The sequence below is a fragment of the Felis catus genome, chromosome D2, assembly GCF_018350175.1.
Source record: "Felis catus isolate Fca126 chromosome D2, F.catus_Fca126_mat1.0, whole genome shotgun sequence".
Lineage (NCBI taxonomy): Eukaryota > Metazoa > Chordata > Mammalia > Carnivora > Felidae > Felis > Felis catus.
This window is the reverse complement of record NC_058378.1, coordinates 13,672,588-13,692,933: the sequence shown is the minus strand read 5'-3', so window position 1 is coordinate 13,692,933 and position 20,346 is coordinate 13,672,588. Positions and strand designations below refer to the sequence as shown.

General features: G+C 50.6%; 1 long non-coding RNA gene and 1 other non-coding gene across 2 annotated transcripts; one reads left to right on the top strand and one right to left on the bottom strand.

The window, feature by feature from the left end:
• The first annotated feature begins 8,037 nt into the window (after positions 1 to 8,037).
• Positions 8,038 to 8,139, top strand: LOC111557173. Its single transcript, XR_002737032.1, has one exon. It is a non-coding gene; the product is annotated as a U6 spliceosomal RNA (small nuclear RNA).
• A 3,581-nt stretch (positions 8,140 to 11,720) lies between these two features.
• Positions 11,721 to 17,973, bottom strand: LOC111557010. Its single transcript, XR_006586873.1, has 2 exons — positions 13,459 to 17,973; positions 11,721 to 12,674 (listed from the first exon to the last, which is right to left on the bottom strand). It is a non-coding gene; the product is annotated as an uncharacterized LOC111557010 (long non-coding RNA).
• Between the last annotated feature and the right edge of the window lie 2,373 nt (positions 17,974 to 20,346).

The window sequence follows — 20,346 nt, the reverse complement described above, 5'->3', positions numbered from 1 at the left end:
GGGGTGTCTACAAGGAGCAAAGAAGGATGCTCACTCAGAGCCACGGACAGTCCTGTCCCTGACGCAGGGCTGGTGTGGGAAACAGCTCGGAGGCTTGAGCAGGACAATCAGAGGGAAGAAAAGAAGCCAGTGGAATTGCGCATGAGTAGGAATGGGGCTGTGAGTAGGGAAGTATGGCCCCGCCCACTTCTTCCCATGGAGTTCCATCCCAGTCCGGTCCAGAATGGCTGAGCTTAGATCAAGGGTTCCCAAGAGTTATGAGCTGAATCGTGTCCCCCCCAAATTCATGTGTTCAGTCCCAATCCCCAGGACCTCAGAATGTGACAATACCTGGAGATAGTCTTTATTTTTTTAATGTTTATTTTTGAGAGAGAGAGAGAGCTGGAGCAGCGGAGGGGCAGAGAGAGAGGGAGAGAATCCCAAGCAGACTCCAAGCTGTTGGCATGGAGCCCGACGCAGGGCTCGAACCCACGAAGCATGCGATCATGACCTGAGCCTAAATCAAGAGTCAGAGCCACCCAGGCACCCCAGGAGACAGAATCTTTAAAGAGGTGAGTGAGGCAAAACAAGGCCTTGTGGGTGGACCCGAATCCGATACGAGTGGGGTCCTTATGAGAAGAGATTAGGACACAGACGCACAGGGGCACGACCACGGGAAGACACACAGAGAAGACGGCCATCTGCAAGGCGAGGAGAGAGGCCCAGGAGGAGCTGAGTCTGCCGCCACCCTGACCTCCAGAACCACGAGAAAATTAATTTCTGTGGCTTGAGCTGCCCCATCTGTGGTGTTCCATGGCTGTCCTGGCAAACAAAGGCACCAGGTAACATATTTCAGGCTCATCACGCTAGAGGAAACCTGGCCGCGAGTCTGTTCCCAAATCTCCCCCAGTTTCCCCCAAAATTATACAGAGAAAAGAGATGTGCCCACTCAGGACAGACCCCCTGACCCACCTCAGCCAACAACATTTTGGCCTCTGAGAATCAGGAATCAGGTGAGTTGGGAAAGATCATGAGAAGACTCGAATTTTCTATCAAGTCGTTGATGAGGGCGGTTGTGGTGGTAAAAGGAGAAAAGGGCATGGGATGTTTCAGTAAAGAAAAAAACCACAGGGTGCCTAGCTGGCTCAGTCTATAGAGCGCGTGACTCTTGATCCCAGTGCTGTGGGTTCGAGCCCCATGTTGGGTGTAGAGATTACTTTCACAAAATAAAATAAAATATTAAAAAAAAAATCAAAGCATGCTGACAGATCTCTGAGCAATCTCGGCCTTCGTGATTGAACAATAAACAATAAAAATTGAACATTCTGAACAATAAAAATTGAACATTTTGAACAATAGCTTCACTGATATTTGTCAGTTTCTTCTTCTATAAACGGCAGTTTTCACAGGTAACTCTGTGAACAAATGGGTTTCGTGCTAACCAGCATACCCGAGTCTCTAGGAATTTAGCCCAGGTCTGATTTTTCATCCCCTAGTCTAGCAGCCACAAGACAGGCCACTTGTCTTCCCTGCTAAGGTGGAAGAAGAAGATAAAAGGATTTATTACCTGAACATTCCAGAACCTTCCAAACAAATCTGTTCCATCTTTCCCCCTAAAAGCTGGACCCACATTCTGAGAGCTGAGGAGTCTATTTTCCTCCCAGACCAGCTTGTCCATCTTGGCTTAGGTCACACAGTGAACCCTTATCAAATACAATCTGCTAACCGACAGAATAGGACATTTCTAGATCAGCACACCAGCTGCAAGCTGGAAACCCAAAGACTGAAGTGAGTCTGCATCATTTGTCACTAGAGCTCCACTGTCACGCTGCAGGCATCTGCTTCTCCAAGCCTCTCGCTGGCGGACCTTTGACTGGATAAGGGCTGGGACACGGTCAGCACTTGGGGGAAGGGTGCAGATGAGAATCACAGGCAGCACGGTGCACCGTGATGTGAACTCTCCACAGATGGAGGCATCTGAGGCCAGGGTGCCACGTGTGGGCCAGATTCTGGCCCCCTGGGCCTTTCCACGGGAAACCTACGCAGGCCACAGTGTGCATGAGCGACCTTGAAGGGCACAGCCCTGGGGCAGCATCAACCGCTATTAATTCCATTGCAAGGGTAACGGAGTGTTGAAAAGTGACACTCCGGGTCCCACGCTGCTTCCGTGGTGAAATGCCAAAGCGAGAAGAGGTGTTCACAGGAGACGGTCAAGATCCACAGTCTTGAATCCTCCCACCGCCAAAGAGCATAAAAAAGATCAGCTTGTTGAGGGACAGGACTTTCAAGAAAAGAGTTTCTGACAGAAGTATCTTTGAAGAAAGCTGTGCTCCTTGAAGGTCAGGAGGGGGCCTACCCACTCACCCCAAATATGTGGGGGGTTTCCAGGAAGCTACATAGAGAGCTTACCACGTGACTGCCTCCAGCTGAGGGCAGAAAAGGCTGGAGCCCTTTCCCAGCCCGGAAATCCAGAGGAAGAAGGTCAGAATGCGGGGGGCCAAATAAAGGCCCCACAGATGTCAGGCCTCGTCCCTGGAACCCATAGATGTGATCTTCTTTGGACAAAGAGTCTTTGCAGATATGATTAGATGAAGGCCCCTGAGATGGAGAAGTGACCCGAGAGCATCCAGATGAGCCATGAATTCAAGTACATGTATCTTTAAAAGAAGGAGGCCCAGGGAGCTTTAAGCACACGCGGGGAGAAGGCAATGTGAGCAGCGAGGCAGAGACGACCCATGGGGCCCGTGGGCCGAGGAATGCCAGCAGCCCCCACCAAGCGGGAAGAGGCAAAGAGCACGTCGTCCCTGCGAGCCTCCAGGGGGAGCTCGGCCTTCCTGACAGTGGATTTCAGCCCCCGTCAAACTGACTGCAGGACTGGGAGAGAGTCCATTTCTTTCCTTTTAAGCCATCAAGTTTGTGGTGACTCATTTCAGCAACCACAGGGAACCAACATGCAGGTGGCTCCCGCTTGGGTGGAGGGACCAGGAGCGAGCCCTTGGGTTGGGGTCACCCTCCATTCCAGAGATTGTCAGGACAGGCGCTGTGCGAAGCAGGTGAGAGCCAGATGGGGGGGGCGGGCACTCGGGGAGGGAGCCACGCGGGCCCTGACCAACGGGACTGTCTGGAGGGCCAGAGACCCCGGCAGCAAGGAGCTGGAGGTAAACCCCAGGGATGGAGGAGAAAGTCACAAGTGACCACCCAGAAGAGGGAGACCTCCACCTGGCTGAGAAGGCCGGGCCCTTAGAACAGCCTCAACGGGAGAGAAAAGTCAGCTCAGAGCCCCCCCCTCCGCCCCCCCCCCACCACTCCGACACTCAAGAGCTGCCTTCTCCTGTCCACTCCTTCCCCCACCCAGCTCCCACCTTGGGTGGGCACAGGGGGGGACAGGAGGAGAGGGGGGCACGAGTCCAGCAGCGAAGCCCCCTTTCCCACGCAGCCTTCCAGCCCTAAACAAGCAAAGCTGGAACAGAGAGAATGAGATGTCAAAGTTTACAGTTTTGACTAATATCTTGGCCTGGACACTCAAATTCCAAATCGAGACTGTTTTCCATTTCAAGCGACCTTAGGACAGACTATTTCCTAAGAGGAGCAGAGAAGTCAGCGCCTGCCAGCGTTTTCATCCAGGGCCAGGGAACATTCATCCCGCTGAACACACTTTAAAGGGGAAGGAGAAAGCTAAGAGCAAAGCTGCATTCCAGTGACCCCGCAGGCCCTGTTTGTTCAGCAGACGAGTTAGCGGCAAAGGCTGGTGAAAACATCTCAGTGGAACTGAGAATAGCTGAGTTCCCGTGAAAGGAAAAAATGCAAATTTGTTTTCGGTATCACTTTTAAGCTTCCTGAGCGGAGCCCTTGGCCTGGACTGACTCTCATTGACGTCAGCCCGAGGTCGCCATATCGGAGCAGCTGTTTGCTTGTTCCCTCACCCTCGGCCCCTGGTGCAGAAAACACACTGCTTTTGTTTCACGGGAGATTAAAAACATTTGCTGCTGCGTCCATAATTCACGACCCCTGCTATCCCCGGGACCAGGAATGCTGGACAAGAAACACCCAGCACCCCCGCCCCGCCCCTCAAAAGCAGGGAGGGTGGGAAACCCGTGGAGAGATGCCAGAGACAGGATTATGCGTCGGCCGGGACCCAGCCCAGACCCCGGTCACTGCATCCCTTCCCATGGTCCTGGAACACGAGAGAATGGATCTATAGCACACGTCCAGGGCTCTTATGAACCATTCAAAACATGGCCACGTGCGTGAAGCCGTGTGTCCTCCGACATCCTGTGAGGGAGTCGGGCCACAGGTTGCGCAGCCCAGGCTGAACGCCCCTTGCCTCCGGTCGGTCTCATGGCAAAGCAGCAGCGAACCAAGATGAGGAAACAAGATGACCAGCTCCCTGCCTCCTCCCAGGGTTGTCTCAGGGCTGCTGCTGACGGCAGCAATGCTGGCCATCGTGCGGCCCTCCCTGGACCTGCGGCCAAACCCTGATGCTACCTGGGACCTTCCAGTTCCTCCAGGCATCCTGGGCGAGCCTCCGGCAGGCAAAGCCCAACTGAGATGGCTCCTTCAGAACAGCTGGTTCTCTTCCAGAAATCCTGATCACTTGTCAAGCTGGTAGATAATTCCATCCCCTACCACAGGGCTGCTCAGATACATCTTTTAGGTAACCGTTGTTTGGAACCTCCCTCAAAATGCAAGGCAACAGAAGCCAGTGGATTCTTTACACGGTTCATTCGTTCAGTCCCAGGACAGAACGATCTTCCCCGACTCGGCCAGTCGTTTGGATGTGAGGGGGGTGGAAACGGGGGCCGGGGAGGGCTGGTGTGCACCGTCCCACCCCTCGGTGGTCTCCGGATCCCCTCAGTAGGGGCCTGGGCGTCGGTGGCTGTGCCTCGGAGGTAACCCCCACTCCACCACTCCTCTGAATTCAGAGCCTTCAGGGAGCAGGCTGGGCACCAGGGGACCTGCATGTGAATGCTCCTCGCTGTCACTTGTCCCAGTCATAGCGACAGCTGTCTACGCCAAGCTCCGGCTAATGCTGCGAATCTCCCACTGCCACCTTCCATCCTGCCTCTCCCAGGGGTAGGCCTTCCCTGCGCCTCCCACCCCTAGGCTGGCTGGGGCCCCTCCGCTGAGATCCCTGACCACGGCATGCTGCAGTGGGCCGGCAGCCGCGAGAGGGCGGGGACGGCGCTCCGCCTACACCCCGGCTCCCATCGAGGAAAATGCAACACGAAATGTGCCGACTGCTTACGGTCGGGATGTTGTTGTTGCTCCTGCCGCTGTTATTATTTATCAGTGAGTAATGATAGTTCAACACGCTTCCCTTTCTGGAGTCCGAGTAAGCCTGTAAGGGTGTGTGGACTCACATCACTGACTGCTCAGAACTGGGGGGGATGTTTCTGGAGGAAGGCAGACGGTGGGGGGGGGGGGGGAAAGGAGTCATCTTGCCTCTGCTACTTTTAGCCAATCTCTTATTCACAGTTGTGAACTTTTACTTAACTATGGATGAAACAAGAACTTTTTTCAAAGGCTGATAAATGCATACCAGGTGACCAAAGCGAAGTCTGAGCACGGAGCCAGAATGGGCCTGGGTTGTCAACTGCACACGGCCCACACAGAAGCAGAGGGATGGGGACACCAACAGAAAGGGACTGGGGGAGAGCTTGTCTCCCCGAATGGCTAAATGCTGTTGAAATAACATAAACAGAACAGTAAGATGAGGTTCAGGGTTGGCACGGTAAAGACAAGGCACCATCATCCTCCCAACAAACAGTTACTGAGTCACCGCCATGTGCCAGCTTCCAGAGTTGTAAATGGATGTGCTCGCCGTCCCCCAGGACCTCCCCGCCTCCAGGAGAGAGACACTGTCACACAAGGCTGAGCAAATGCTATAAAGCCAGGTCCTCGGGAGAAACCATGAGAGCCGAAAACGGATACCGCGTATAGCATGGTGATAACAGCTGAACTCCAACATCAGACAGACCCGGGCCAAATCCTGGGTCCAAACCTTACTAGCTCTGGGACTTTGGCCAAGTTACTTAACCTCTCTCAACCTGTGTGCGCCCCTTGAAAATGAGACTATCAGGGCTTGCCTCATAGGGTTGTTAGAAAAAGATTAAATAGAACATACAGCAGAGCGGCCAGCCTCGTCCAGGGCTCAAAGAAAATACTAATCCGGTTGGCTCTTGTTCTCATTAACCGTCTGACAAAGAGCAGGTTCCACCGAGGAGGTAAGATTCGCGATGCATCCTGAAGGGATTTCACTTATAAAAAAAAGAGGTTGGGGATTTGGTGAAAAGGAAGCATCGTTTACAAAGATACAGACACATAAAGTTGCACAGCATGTTTGGAAACCAGCAAGGAGTTCAAAGTCGCTGGCCTGAGGGGCGCACGGGAGGGGGAGGCCAAATAAGTGGGTTTGATCCCTGCTAGGAAATTTGGACTTTATCCCGTGGGTGACTGGTCAAATGATGACGGGTTTTGGAATCAAAGAAGTGAATTCTATCCCACCACACTTCGGGGCAGGCACGGGTTCCTCTTCGGTTATACGAGGACAGTAACATCCACCCCCGAGGGCTGCTGAATGGTTTACATCAAGGTTCAGAAAACTTTTTCTGTAAAGAGGCAGACAGTAAATATTTTAGGATCGGCAGACCACACAGTTTCTGCTGCAACTACTCAACCCTGCCATTGTTGCATGAACGCAGCCATTCACAATCCGTACAGCAGTGAGTATGATAGTATTCCGATAAAACTTTATTTATAAACCAGGCACTGAGCGACATTTGGCTGCAGGCAGTAGAAAACAAAACTAAAATCCCTAGCACAGCGCCTTGGAGTTCCTTGGAGTTTCTACCCCCTTCCTCCTTTCCACATGCCAACAGGGGACATTCCTCCTAGATCCTTATATCACGTCCAGTGGTTTCAAGGCATTGCTCAACGATTTGAAGATTATAGTGAGTTTCCCCTGATCTCAGCTCTAGAGACTGCGATGCATAAAGATATTTGTTCAACAGAGTGAGAATGGCTTCGCCAGGAGCACTGAGTGAGTAGTCAATCAGGCAGTCAGTCTGAAAGCACTCATTATGCATGCGGTGCTTTGCCCTGCAGTAGAGACGTGAGGGGCACCGAGGTCAGATCCTCACGAATAGAACGCCGTCTGGTGAGAAATTCCCACGTCCTGTTGCCTGAGTTCCAGTCACAGTTTTACACAGTTTTAGTTGCGTTGAAAGTCACCTTTTCCATTTCTTTTTTTATTATTTTTTTTTAATTTTTTTTTTCAACGTTTATTTATTTTTGGGACAGAGAGAGACGGAGCATGAACGGGGGAGGGGCAGAGAGAGAGGGAGACACAGAATCGGAAACAGGCTCCAGGCTCCGAGCCATCAGCCCAGAGCCCGACGCGGGGCTCGAACTCACGGACCGCGAGATCGTGACCTGGCTGAAGTCGGACGCTTAACCGACTGCGCCACCCAGGCGCCCCTCCATTTCTTAATGTGTACAACGAAGAAATTCAACTAAACGGCAGTGTGATTCTGTGTGCGCCACAGAGGCATCCTGGGAGTTGGGGAGGGCTTCCTGGAACCATCTTGAGGGAAGCCATGCCCACGGGCTGGCCTTCTGGGGTCAGGCTGGCATTCCTTGGGGGGTGGGACGACATGAAACCTGGCAGGAGGGGACAACCAGCGACCAGTGCATGAACATCAGTGCCTGGAGGGAGGGGGCCGGGAGGGAGATGCAATAAAATGGCAGAAATGGGTGGGGCCGGTCCAGTGAAGACTCTGGGTATTTCTGCTGTATTAGAAGTAGACTTTCTGGCACATAGTGTAGATCAGGAGTCAAACACTCAATGCCTGCAGGGGCTGGAGACGTAGAAGTGAATCAAGTGGGTAGGATGTAACCAGAGGGAGCCATGGGGATGGGGATGGGAATGGGGCACACTGGTGAGGGCATGCCCTGTCTTAGAGGGGTGGTAGAGCTGGGCTGCAGACGACTGCTTCCACCTGGTCTTAAGGGCCCAGCATGGCAGATCTGGTTTGTTAAAGAATGTCAGAAATTTAGTACTCGCTTTGGCAACGCATACACTAAAACTGGAACGATCTAGAGAAGATTAGCCTGGCCCTGCGCAGTGATGATCTGCAAATTCACGAAGTGTTCCAGGTTTTTAAAGACCCCGAGTAGCCAGAGCAATTTTGAAAAAGAAAAGCAAAGCTGGAGGCATCACAATTCCAGACTTCAAGCTATATTACAAAGCTGTTGCAATCGAAACGGTATGGTACCGACACAAGACACATAGATCAATGGTACAGAATAGAGAACCCAGAAATAAACCCGCAGTTATGTGGCCAGTTAATCTCTGACAAAACAGGAAAGAATATCCAATGGGAAGGAGCCTCTCCAACAAATGGTGTCGGGGAACACTGGACAGCTGCGTGCAACAGAATGAAGCTGGACCACTTGCTGACATCATACACACAAAAATAAAAGCAGTAATGTCTCTGACATCAGCCAGAGCAACATTTTTCTAGGCGTGTCTCCTGAGGCAAGGGAAATAAAAGCACAAATAAACTATTGGGACTACATCAAAATGAAAAGCTTCTGCACAGCAAAGGAAGCCATCAACAAAACTAAAAAGCAACCTGCTGAATGAGAGATTTTCAAATGACATAACCGATAAAGGGTTAGTATCCAAAATATATAAAGAACGAATACAATTCAACACTCAGAAAACAAATAATCCAGTTAAATATGGGCAAGAAATGAATGGATATTTGTTCAAACAAGACATCAAGATGGCCAACAGACGTGTGAAAAGATGCTCCACATCACTCATCATCAGGGAAATGCATATCAAAACTACAATGAGATATCAGCTCACACCTATCAGAATGGCTAAAATTAAACGCACGCGCGCACACACACACACACACACACACACACACACACACACAACAAGTGTTGGTGAAGATGTGGAGAGCCACTATGGGAAACAGTGTGGAGCTTCCTCAAAAAGTTAAAAATGGAATTACCCTATGAACTAATAAACACTAATTCAAAGGGACACAGGCACCCCTAAGCTTATAGCAGCATTATTTACAATAGCCAAGTTATGGAAGGAGCCCAAAGTGTCCCTCAATAGATGAGCGGATAAAGAAGATGTGGCATATATATATACAACGGAGTTATTTTTCAGCCATAAAGAAGAACGAAATCTTGCCATTTGCAACAACATGGATGGACCTAGAGAACATCACGCTAAGTGAAATAAGTCAGAGAAACACAAATACCACATGATCTCGCTCATATGTGGAATTTAAGAAACAAAACCAGTGAGTAAAGGAAAAAAGAGAAACAAATCAAGAAACAGACTCTTAACTATAGAAAACAAACTGATGATTACCAGAGGAGAGGGGGGTGGATGGGGCAAATAGGTGACGGGGATTGAGGAGGGCACTTGTGAGCACAGGCTGATGTGAGGAATTGTGGAATCACCATATTGCACACCTGAAACTAATGTAACACTATGTTAACTACCCCGGAATTAAAATTTAAAAAGGAGGTCAGACATTTAGATTTGTATGTAGAAGCTTCTGGTTTCAAAAACTGATTTTTTAAAAAATCAACATCATGCCAGCTAAACAAAACATAGCTGGTTAGATTCTGCCCAAGTTGCCGGTTTGTGACCTTGAGTGTAGATGGTGAGACTGATTTCAGAAAGAGCTGTGGAGAGCCTGCAGAGTTCATGAGCAAAGCTAAATCCAGTCCCAGCCTCTGCAAACAGAGCCCCCTTCAGCATTAGACCAAACTGCAAGCTTCATCTGGAACTAGAGTTAAATTCGAATTTTAAATAAACAAGGGAATACTTTTTTTTAGCATAAGTATATCTTAAACATTGCGTGGGACATACTCATACTAAAAAGAAAATATTCGTGGTTTATCTGAAACTCAATTCAAATTCAACCAGGCATCTTGCATTTTTGTTTGGTAAACCTAGCCACTCTCCCTGGAGCCCTACACCAGGCCCCAATGGGGTCACAGTCTCCCAGCTCCTCCCAGGCGCGGGCTCTACTCTCAAGGACATAGGGACACAGTCCACAGTGCAGATTTCAAAGGAAAAGGAACCAAGGCAAATGTTTGAGCACCTGAACGCCGCGGTCACATATGAGGTGATCTATACATATTCACATACATACTACTTTGATGTCAAAGGATGGATATTCTAGAACTATCTCGGCCCCTCTCCAGTTATGTTCTTGGCCCTTGGTGGTTTCCTCGTCTCTTACATGGAGAAGGGAATTCCTATCCCACAGGATTATCACATGGATTAAATGGAAGAAACATAAAAGTGTTATCACACAGCGTCTGACACAAGGCAGACGCACAACAAACGTTTATTGTGTGTTAAATGAAATTCTTCAACCCCAGAATGACTGCATTCCCACCGTTCCTGTCACCACACCAAGACCCATCTATGGAGGGTCCCAAGAAGCTGGGACAGGGGCAACATGTGATTCCACCATCATGCACAATGTCTCTGGGAACTGGGTGTCGGCCGGGGTGCCGGGCTCCTGGCGACCTGTCAGGATCACAGTTCAGGGGAACAATGAGAGCCCTGGCTTTCTACACTTTAGGGGCTGGAGGCCAAGTGTACAGAATGCTTCTTTTTTTATTGAGATATATTCGACATACAATATTGTGTACGGTTAAGGTGTACAACACGCTGATTTGATATTCCTACATATTGTAATGGGATCGCCATTGTATTTAGCACCTCTATCATGTCACATAATTATGTTTTGTTTTTTTGTGGTAAGGACAATTAAGATATAATCTCTTAGAAAGTCTGATAAATACAATATTGCTGCCTATAGTCACTGTACTGTCTATTAGATACCCAAGACTTATTTATCTGCTAGTAGTAACCTCGCTCCTATTCCCCCGCCTCACCCCAACCCCTGGGAACCAAATTTCACTCTATTTGCAGGAGTTTGGCGTTCTTAGATTCCACATATAAGTGATATTATACAATAGGGGTCTTTCTCTGACTTATCTCACTCCACATAATGTCCTCGAGATCCATCCATGTTGTCTCAAATGGTAAGATTTCCTCCTCTCTCATGGATGAATAATATGTGTGTGTGTGTGTGTGTGTGCTCTTTATCCACTCATCTGTTGACAGGCACGTAGCTTGTTTCCATACCTTGACTATTGTTAATAATATTACAATCAACATGGGGAGTGTGTACACCTGTTCAATATGCTGTTTTCATTTCTTTGGGGTATATACCCAGAGATGGAACTGCTGAATCATTCTGTTTTTGTAATTTATTTTTGAGGAATCTCCACAGTGATTGCACCAATTTACATTCCCACCCACAGTGCCCAAGGGTTCCCTTTTCTCCACATCCTCACCGGTACTTGTCCCTTCTTGTCTTCTTGATGCTAGCTGTCCTAATAGGGGTGAGGTGGTATCTCATTGTGGTTTGGATTTGCTTCCCTGATGAAGAATGATGTTGAGCGTCTTTTCACGTACCCGTCGACCATTTGGATGTCTTCTTTGGCAAAACATCTCTTTAGTTCTTCTGCCTATTTTTTAAATCATATCGTTTAGGGGAAATTTTTTTTGTCACTGAGTTGTATGAATTCTTTATAAATTTTGGATATATCAGAGACATGGGTTGCAAACATCGTCTGCCATTCTACAAGTTGTCTTTCCACGTTGTCGATTGTTTCTTTTGCTGTGCAGAAGCTTTTAAGTTTGAGGCAGTCCTACTTGTTGCTTTTTGCTTTTTTTTTTTTGTTTTGCATTTGTGCATATCCAAAAAAGTATTGGCAAGATCAATGTCAAGGAGTTTCTCCCCTATGTTTTCTTCCAGGAACTTTACAGTTTTGGGTCTTCTGATCCATTTCAAGTTAATTTCTGTGCGTAGCGGAAGACGGAAGTCCAATTTCATCTTTCTGCATGTGTTTATCCAGTATTCCCAACACCATCTGTTGAAGATGATCCTTTCCCCATTGGGTGTTCTTGGCTCCCTCATCAAATATTAGTTGACCACATACGTGAGGGTTTACTTCTGAGCTCAGAATCCTTCTTTTCAATTCGTGCTTTTGCCACTGTTCCTCAGCACCATGGCATCCGCTGCAGGTAGTGTGGAGACGGTTTCTCATGCACTCAGAGTGTTCTTTGAGGGGCTCAGAGAAACCCAGGAGTAGCTCCAACCACCCTCCCAGCTCTTGAAAGCCACCCTTGAACACAGAACAGCTGGGAAGGTCTTTGAGCATTCCAAGGCCAGAGACAGAACTTGGAACTCAAAGCTCTTCATTTTATCTGAGTCCTTCCCCAGAGTGCTTAGTGGGTGACAAAGGATGTCTGTGCATATGACACAGAGGTGTTGCTGCCACATGTTTATACTGCACACACACACACACACACACACACACACACACACATTTAACGATCTCTGAGGGATTTCATTTTAATCTGCTTTGGAACTAAAGTTATGGTATTAGTCTGGCAGGGCTGTGGCTTAGTCCGTTCGGGCTGTTATAACAAAAGTACCATAGACTAGGAGGCTTATTAACCACAAACATTTATTTCCCACAGTTCTGGAAGCTGGGAAATCCAAGATCAAGGCACCAGTAGACTCAGCGTCTGGTGAAAGTCTGCCTCCCAGTTCACAGATGGTGCCTTCTTACTCAGTCTTTACAGGGTAAAAAAAAAAAAAAAAAAAAAAGTGAGAGAGCTCTGTGGGGTCTCTTCTGTAAGGCACTAAGCCTATTCATGAGGGCTCCACTCTCTTAACCAGATCACCTCCCCAAAGCCCCACTTTCTACCACCATCCCATTGAGGGTTAGGTTTTTAACATATGAATTTGGGGGGCCCAGGGCGGCGGGGGGGGGGGGGGGGGGTGGGGAGCTCAAACATGCAGGCAGTCCACAGCACCGGCTGACCTCTAAGACTTCAAATTCCTGTAAAGGGAAGTAGTCTTTTCATTTCATGGTTAAACATAAGGCTTAAATACTTTAATACTCTTTTCCTGTGGAACTCAACTTCATGGTAGCTCTAAGGTAAGAATAATTACACTTGGTATCTGTCTCTGTGTTTTGGGACGCCTTGATGTAGTCAAGTTCACCACACTCATACCAGGAGGACCCCCCCCCCCACCAGCCTCCTTGTCCAAAGAAAGGAAATGCCAGAACTCTGAAAACTAGGGTCAAGTCTAGATTTCTAGAAGCCTGACTGGAGGGAAGGGGTGTCTCTGAGACCCCCAGGATCAGCCGTACTGACCCCTGCCAAGCATACCCGCCAGGAGGAGGAAGGGCACAGGCGCTCAAAGGGGCATGATGGAAACCAAGCTCTCTCTGCAAGGACATCATCGCCCAGGAGATGAGCCCTCCCTGCTCTGTGCTGGATGGCCTGATGAACAGAGTGCAGGTAACGGACTTGATTTCCCTCATTGATATTCTTGAGGGGGTGTTACGGACCCATTAAAGACACATCCCGGTGCTTGATGGAAATGAGCAAGCTGCAGAGAACTGGACTTAGGCTGAGGGCTGGTAGGTTTCGCTTTCTTCCTCCTGTTATTTCCTCCCTCTTTCCACAGATGGTTCTTGGGTCTTGAGCACCTCATCCTAGATGCTGGGACCAAAATGACCAAAACGAAGGGGCCACTCTCAGAGCACTCGTTCACTGGGCCACATAGTCCCCCCAAATAATCCCACCGCCTGTAATCCTGGGCCAGCTGCCCACATGCAGAGGGCCTCGAGGAGCCGGTCCGGTACCCCAAGCAACTGGAAAGGAGGATCACATGTCATCCACCAGCTGCCGCTCAGGCAGACGGACGAGATGCCTTCCCAGAACTCGGGAAGTCCTCTGATTCGTTAAAGTGAGTAGAACCACAGGTCCTTGAGGTGGACGTGTTCTAGAAGTCGGTGAGGCCAGAAAACTGAGGACATCAGCTGGGAGCCAGGCCTCCCCACTCTCCCTCGGAGCAGACCAGCATCCCAGGCCCTCTATCGAAACAAAGTCGATTTTCCCTGCCTAGCAATTTAATTTATGAGGTTTTTTTTTTTTTAATGGGAATGAGGTGGAGCTGAATTCACACTGAAATGTGCAAATTGCTACAGAGCTGAGAAACACTAATCTCCCTCCAGCATCTCCAGCGCCATTCTCCTAAAACTACCTGCTTCCAGCGAGGTTCCGTGGGTTCATTACTGCCGCCGGGGGAAACCGCACTGATTTACATCCACTTTCATCGGCTGCAACCAGCCACTGTCAGCCCTGCAGGAACAGGCTTGGGTTAACCTGTTGGCCCCTCTGCAGACAGATGAGAGGGGCGCGGCTTTGCCCCCACCGGCACCGCCTCCCGCCATGCCTCACACACAGCGACTCAGCCACGGCGATCGGGTTACCTGTCACCTGTACTTCACACATCTGATACTCTTCCCACCTGCTCCTCGCAGCAGCACTGTGAGGCCCCAGGCTCAAGGCCTGCTCTTTAATTTGGCCTGTTTGAAAAGTTCCATCCATACCCGGTGAGCTCATCAGCTACCATCAAAACTACCTTTCTTCCCCTCTGAGTACTGGGCTTTTTATAACGGCTGGCTCCAAAGGTAATTTCAAAATCCGGCCGGCTCGTGCAGAAGCCAGCGCAGCCTGTGAGACCGGAGGCCAGGCCCACATGTGAAGGCAGGGTGAGTTACAAAGCAGAGTCCCCTCCTTTTAGGGAAAGCAGAGCGAAGGACTGCTCCATAGGACTGGCCCCTGGGGCTCTGAAGACCTGAGTCCTTGGTTCTCATTTTGCACCGGGTTTGAGAGAGCCGGTTGGCTGTTGGACCCCCTGCGTGCAGAACGGGGCACCTCCTAGGTCTCAGAAAAGGAAGTCTGTAATCCATACATTGATATGCAAATGTGTGTTTACCCAGGTGAGGGGCATTGTGGGAGACGCACCTGGGATAGGTTCCCATTCTTCACTTGATCTTGGTTACAGTATTCCTAATTCACTGGGCTACCCAAAACATGGCTTCAAAAGAAAGTTCTGTTTGCACCGCACAGCTGGTCTACAAAAATCTTGCACAGGGTCACGTTTTAACCAAATAACGAATACCATTATTTTTGCATCAGCCTGTGCGGTCATTAGGTGTTTTAGATCAGAATAAGGGCACATCTAGATAGCAAATCCTCAGTGGGGCTGAGTATATTTATAAGTATAATAAGTATTTTATTACTCACTGATGACAGGCCAGATGCTACTGCATTTTCTCTATGAAAGTTGCTGAGCAAGTCTGTATGGATAACCGTGCTGAGGGCCCAGGGATTTGTTCTTTCAGAGCACTTAGCTCCCTCCCTGTGGTTGGCTGTCACAAGCCCTCGAAGGTGGGGTCTGTGCCTCAGTTAGGTTTATATACCTGGGGGTGGGCAGGGGGTCTGGCTCGGTAGGTGCTCAGTCACGGCTGGGGCAGGGGTGAGTGAGTAAAGGTGTTTGTGGATGGGCAAAAGAACAAAGTCTAGCCTGTAGATAGAGCTGGGTCAGGGAGAAAGGCTGCGGCCACGGGTGAACCCCACGAGGTGAGCAGAGTCAGCGGAAGGTGACTGCGGCCTGGTGAGCCATCTGAACATGCAGAATGGAGTCAAGTATCTGCAGAGGCATTTGGCACCGCACGCGGCATATTTTATGACCAGTTTATAGGGATCTTCCTGGGGAAAAAAAAAAAGGTTGAGGACTCAGGAAGTGTAAGCAGTGAGTCACCTGGTTAGCTAATCGCAGGAGTTACACACACTGGCTTCAGGATAAAGTCCATTCAGGTGTTGTTCAGCGCCCCCACAGCCACCGCAGAGGCCCGCTGCTGGGCCCGAGCCCCTCACCGATGTGCACTTCCTTCCAATGCTGCCCTGGTTCCGATCGGGGCCACACACATTCTCAGGTTGCTGATACATCACCGCTGGCTTGTGCCGAGGCTCACAGTGTGACCAGTGCCCAGGCTTCACGGGGTGTGTGACGGCCGCCCGCACTTGGAGAAGCACAGGATGGAGACCCGCCTGCTCTACGGTGGCCCCACCCATCCCCCAGCTCCCAGTACCACCCACTCCCACCCAGGAGTTGCTGACAAATGCCCTGAGCCAAAATGGAGTCCCCTTTGTGGCCTCAACTTTGTGGCTCCATCACATACCCAATCTTAGACATCCCCAAAGGAGCGCTGTCACCTTCTTCGGCTATCGCCCCGGTAAACAAACACAGCTACCACCGCCCTTACCCCCTGCAGACTGAAACCGCATCCGGGACTCCAGGGCGGCCCTTTTGCCCCTACAAACAGCTCTGCGCACGCGCGGAGGCCTACGTCACTCTCACACATCACCCACAGAGAGGACAGGCGCTCACCGGCGTGGAGACCCCCAGTGCCCCCAATGTTCACTTGGGGCTCTCGGCTGCATCATCCTATCGGATCCTTGCTTCCTTCCCAAAGCTCAGGGAGGCTCAGGGTCAGTAAATGACTGAGCCAAATCAAGCTCAGCTCTTCTTTTCGAAAAAGGACATTCAAGAGCGGTCAACCACCCTGGGAAAGGGGAGAAAAGATCTGTATGTCTCTTGGGTCCCTGTCAGGTTTTTCTCTTTGACCATTATTAGCTGTGAAGAGGCCTGTGGACCACAACCACGGACTTATGCTTCTTTGAACCTCCCTAGGATAATTTGAGGTCTCAACACATTTATCGAGAGGCTACTATTTGCTATACAGCGTGCTAGAAAGTGGGTGGTACAAAAGCAGTTCCTGCCGGAGGAAGTGGAGAGCAGCCAAAGAGCAGTCATGACAACAGAGTAATGGGGGAAGTGACAGAGGTCTGCATGCACTTTAGCGGAGCCCCACTGATTGTGTCTCAAGGAAGAATCTGTCTTGGGAGAAAGCTGTGGTGACCTTGAGGGTTTTGCAGGATGAATAGGAGCTTGTCAGATGAGAAGTCAGCAGGTGTCCCTGGCAAAGGGACCCTTACCTATCAAGGCCACAGGCATGACCAGCATGCAAATGCCAGGGGACAGAAGTTGCTCGGTACTTCTAGATCTCAAGTGGCAAGAAATGGGGCCCAGGCGACGGAACCAACTTTGCATGCCCCGACAGGAGTTTGGGCGTGATTCCCACCGAATCAGGAGTCACAGAGGCATTTCTACAGAGGAGCGTGTGGTCAGAGTCCCACTTCCGTTGATCTGGAGAAAGTGTCAAGGGAGAAGAGACGCAAGCAAGGAGACTAATGGATCAGCCACTGCGTGGTCCAGGCAAGAGAGCTGTGGGCCCGGACGGGGGCGGCCAAGCCGGTGAGGGGCACTACTGACTCAAGAGACAGGTGAACTCTGGCCTAGTCGGCCTAGAACCTGGAGGTGAGGCAGAGTCCAGAAAGACACCAGGTTTCCTGTCGCGGGCCTCTGGACGGGCTGTAGCACCCCCGCCTGACATGGGAAATCCTGGAAGATGCGCGCACTTAAGAGAGGAAGACGGTGAGTTCGTTCCTCGCCTTCTTGCATCTGAGGTATCTGTGGGACAATCCTGTGGAGGTGTCCATCGTGCACCTGGAAACATGCGTCCAGTAAGAAGAGGGCCAGACGAGCAGAAGTGCAGATCAGTCCCGCGTTAGCACAGTTAGCTGCGCAGGGACGGAAGAACAGGGTCCTGCAGGGTCACCGAGTACATTCCCTCAGGATGTGAGACAGCCTGGGGAGTGAGGGGCGGGTGCTCCTCAGGTGTGGGGAGGCCAGCCTTGAGGACCGGCTGCCCCCGCAGAGGAAAAGGCAACTCGTTCTCAGTCCTGGAGAGAACCGGACGCAGATGCTCGTGGGCAGCGGTAATGCGCTAAGTTGGGACAAAGGGGGACAAGAAGTGGAGAACTAGGTTTTGTTCTCCTTTATGGAAAATGGTTACCTAGGTAACTAAGTGATATTTTTATTTATTTTTTTAATGTTTTATTTATTTATTTTGAGAGAGACAGAAATAGAGCGAGTGGGGAGGGGCACAGAGAGAGAGAGAGAGAGAGAGAGAGAGAGAGAGAGAGAATCCCTAGCAGGCTCCACACTGTCCACGCAGAGCCCGACGTGGGGCTCAAACTCACTAAACCGTGAGATCGTGACCTGAGCCAAAATCAAGAGTCGGGCGCTTGACGACTGAGCCACCCAGGGGCCCCTAGGGTGACATTTTTTGAATGACCAGGTAAGAGGATCTTTAGAAAGATAAACTCCTTCTGAATGCAACATGGTCAACTCTCTCCATATGATATGTACATGCATTGATTGTATACCCACTACCTGAGGAAAAAGTCCTCGGGTCTTGGCAACACTGAATTATTTCACTAGGATTTATCAAAACCATAAAAACAACAGGTTTCAGCAAGATAAAACCACTGAACATCAAACACCACGTAGACTCTGGCCAACCCTACTTGGAATCGTTGAAATCTATGAACACGTAACATAAATTACCACTCAGCTGAGAAAAAGGCTTCCCACCTTGGTATCTGTTCCTATAAACACCGCCAGACTCGACAACCAAACACAAACTTTAACCTCCCTAAGGAAAAGCGTTTCCCACCACGCGGAGCCAAGTGAAATGCCTTTGGAGACAGAAGTTTGAGGGCATTCTGAAGACTTTGATGTGCCGAGAAATGTCAAGCTTGAAAGAACAAGAGGGGAGAAGAAATCAACATTTCAAGTATTTTAAAGAATCAAGGCATAAATAAAACTGCTCATTTGATCAAGTGGAGATTTACAAAAGCCTGGGTATGTGGGTTGAGTCCCAAGTGGCCAGCCCACAGCCACTAGCTGAGGAGTCCTACAGGAGGTGCAGGGTGTGTGAGGGGGTGTTGGGTCCACATTGTGGGCCCCATCCATCGAACGCCCCCCGCCTCTGCAGAGCACGGTGCAGGCACTCTATGGACATGGGCTCCACTGCCCAGCCTCACCTTCCAGGACAAATGACAAGGTAACGACAGCACCAGCCACACGGGAGCGCTGTGGGGGTTGATTACCTGGCCCAAGTAATACCAGTATTTGGTCCGCAGTGTCGCAAGGCAGGCCCTCCCACGCCTGAAAAGGGTAGGCCACGCCTCCCACCAGCAGCCACTGGGACAAGAGACAAGACTCAGGGGTGGGGGGGGGGAAGCTTGTCACCTGGCACCGCTCGAATCCCCCAGAGCTGACCCTGGCCTCCCAGAAGTCCCACCACCGTGGCCCCGGAAGCGGTGCTTCCCCAGAATCTTGCTTTCTTCCTATGCCCGAACGGTTTTCGTGATGGAGTCGGGGTCTCCGGGCAGGGTTCGACTCTGGGCTCCAGAAGTCTGCTGCTCAACTGCCGCGTCCTCTTAGCAGGATCACTGGGAGCAGGGGAGAGGAAAGGAAGAAGGTTCAAGGACATGTGGCTGACTCCTGCGAAGGAGGAAGCCATGGAGACCACACCAGGCTGGGAGCCAAAAGGCTTGGTGCGCTGTGGGCACCGGAGGAGCAGATGACAGAAGCTCTCGGGGCAGGAGCTTAAGGACTTGAGTGTCCAAACGAGACACAGTCCCCTCTTCCCAGCCCAATTATTTTCCTCTTCGAAGGGTTCTTTGTACGTCTTTAATCCAGGGGAAGGTTTTGGACAAAAGAGAGGCTGTTCCATCCCAAAAGCGAGTACTTGTCGGAACAAGTCACTTGCCAGAACGTTGATGGGGAAGGGCAAGGAGCCACGGAACGACTCACCCTGCGGTCCTCAGGCAATGGCAGGGCACCAGAGCGCCTCCCCGCTCTGAATCAGAAGAAGGGCATTCTTCTATTACCAGCAACCCTGCCGGCACCAAAACAGGCCGTGCCTTTCTCTTTCCCACGTTCCTGGGTCAAGAAGCAGGTGTGGTCTATTGCAGCAGGTTTACATCAACGAAAAACACATTCCTGGGCTCCTCGATCCCATTGACACGTGCAGTTTCTGAGGCTGAATGATGCCTGACCTCCCGGTCCATCGCTGTTTACTCATCCGCACAACCCACTCATCCATCGGATGATGACTGAGCGACTTGGGACGCCCCTCCCGCTCAGCCCAGGAGGAGCCCACGGGGGTCCGGGAGCTCGCAAGTGGTGCCAGGCTGGCAGTGGCACCTGGGAGCATCTGGGAGGGCCCTTGTAGAGCACCCGCCTGTATAAACCTGCCCCTCCTGGGGGCATCTGGGTGGCTCAGTCGGTAAAGCGTCCAACTTTGGCCGAGGTCATGATTTCGAGTTCAAGCCCCGCGTCAGGCTCTGTGCGGACAGCTCAGAGCCTGGAGCCTGTTTCAGACTCTGTGTCTCCCTCTCTCTCTGCTCCTCCCGCACTCATGTTCTCTCTCTCTCTCTCTCTCTCTCTCTCTCTCTCTCTCTCTCTCTCA